Source organism: Orbicella franksi, chromosome 1 (genome assembly GCF_964199315.1).
Source record: "Orbicella franksi chromosome 1, jaOrbFran1.1, whole genome shotgun sequence".
NCBI classification, from domain to species: domain Eukaryota; kingdom Metazoa; phylum Cnidaria; class Anthozoa; order Scleractinia; family Merulinidae; genus Orbicella; species Orbicella franksi.
The window spans coordinates 2,264,825-2,267,189 of NC_138145.1; positions in this window are offsets into that span (position 1 = coordinate 2,264,825).

Sequence of the window (2,365 nt, forward strand, 5' to 3'; positions counted from 1 at the left end):
AACAAGTTGTTTTTTGCTCTATTTTTCAGACTCCGTGTCTCCATTACGTGCAAGCACTCCAGACGATGCAAAAATCACATTCTCTCTTTAAAGGATCTTTATTAAAATGTTACAGGCATGGATAAAAATGTTTTTTCACTCCTCTGATTTTTTTACAATTTGTTTGATAAATGCTCGGTACGCCAACTCGTCTCTGTTGTCCCAAGCGCTCTTCCACTCTTTCCATCCGTCCTCAAATCCCTCCGGCAACTTCTCCAAACACACGGGGTCTTTAAACGAGATGGACTGGTCAGCAAGCATCTTCTCAGACAGCATTCTTCTGAAACTCAGCACCTCATCCGCCAGCTTCGTCACCTCTTTCTTCAGGAGGACATCCATAGCGTGAGAAACGGCGCATTTCATCATCTTTCCAAGAATACCGTCATGAACAGCATCCATCACCCTCGCGGCAAGTTCTTCTTCTATCTCCTCTTCAGAAACCTCCACCTTCGTCTCGCTCTCCTCTGAGGACATCTTCTAGTCGTCTAGCTCAAAACAACTATACTCCTTCCACACTGGCGCAAACCCTTTTATTCCCATCCAAACCTCGATTTCATGCATATGACAACCTCGAGTTCAGGGATTGGCTATCGCCTTATTTGGGCACGCGCGTGACCTGGGATGCAAAAGACTGCTGACCTGTGACGTCACTGCAGACGCATATTTTGATAACCCCCTAACTCATGAATATATTAATGAGCAAATCCGGCCCTCTGATTGGTCGAGAGCCTTTTTTAATGATATGGACGGCCTTCTGATTGGCTACGGCCCACACAAGCGTCCTACACTACTGGAAATCAAGCCGAAGTTCGACAAAATTACCATGCGCGTAAGGCGGTCCCGGCTACTCTTTCAGTCTTAAAGTGAAGTGGGGCTATATTTCGGCCCAGAAGCTCGGAAGTGAACGCTCAAAGAGTTTGGCTTTGTCCATTTCGCTGAAAAACAAGGCCATCAGGAATTAGTTTAGAGTACGCGGGACTGGGAATTATCTGCCAAGCTCCGGGAAATCGAGCCGAAGTAGCCCAAAATCACCATGCGGGTAAGGCGGTCTCGGCTAGTCTTTCAGTCTTAAAGTGAAGTAGGGCTATGCTTCGGCCCAGAAGCTCAAACGTGAGCGTTCAAAAAGTTGTGCTGTGTCCATTTCACTGGAAACCAAGGCAATCAGGAGTTAGTTTAGAGTCCCCGGTACCGGAAATTATCCCCCATTTCCCGGGAAATCGAGCCAAAGTTGGTCAAAATCACAATGCGCGTAAGGCGGTCCCGGTTACTCTTTCATTCTTAAAGTGAACTGGGGCAATATTTCCGCCCAGAAGCTGGAAAGTGAGCATTCAAAAAGTTGCGCTGTGTCCATTTCACTCCAGAGCAAGGCCATCAGGAGTTACTTTAGAGTCCGCGGGACTGGAAAATATCCCCCAAGTTGCGGGAAATCGAGCCGAAGTTGGTCAAAATTACCATGGGCGTAAGGCGGTCCCGGCTACTCTTTCACTCTTAAAGTGAAGTGGAGCTATATTTCGGCCCAGAAGCTCAAAAGTGAGCGTTCAAAAAGTTCTGCTGTGTCCATTTTACTGCAGATCAAGGACGTCGGGGGTCAGTTTAGAGTACCCGGGACTGGAAAATATCCGCCAAGTTCCGGGAAATTTAACCGAAGTTGGTCAAAATCACGACGCGCGTACGGCGGTCTCGGCTACTCTTTCAGTCTTAAAGTGAAGTGGGGCAATATTTCGGCCCAGAAGCTCGAAACTGAGTGTTTCAAAAGTTTTGCGGTGTCCATTTCACTGCAAAACAAGGCCATCACGACTTAGTTTAGCGTCCAAGGGACTGGAAATATCCCCCAAGTTACGGGAAATCCACCCGAAGTTAGTCAAAATCACGATGCGCTTAAGGGGGTCTCGGCTACTCTTTCAGTCTTAAGGTGAAGTGGGCTTAGATTTAACTCCAGAAGCTCGAAAGTAAGGGTTCAAAAATCTTTGTCTCTATTTCACTCACATCTTAGACAATCAGGAGTGAGTTTAGAGACTTTGGGACTGGAAAATATCTCCCAAGTTTTGCCAGATCGAGCCGAAGATCCTCAAAATCACAATGCGTGTAAGGCGCTCCCGCCAACTCTTTCAGTCTTAAAAAGAAGTAGGGCTATATTTCGGCCAGCAAGCTTGAAAGTGCGCGTTCAAAAAGTGTTCCTGTGTCCATTTCACTAGAAACCAAGGCCATCAGGGATTAGTTTAGAGTCCCCGAGACTGGAAAATATCCCCCTATTTGCGGGAAATTCAGCCGAAGTATCCCAAAATCACGATGCGCGTTAGGCGGTCTCGGCTACTCTTTCAGTCTT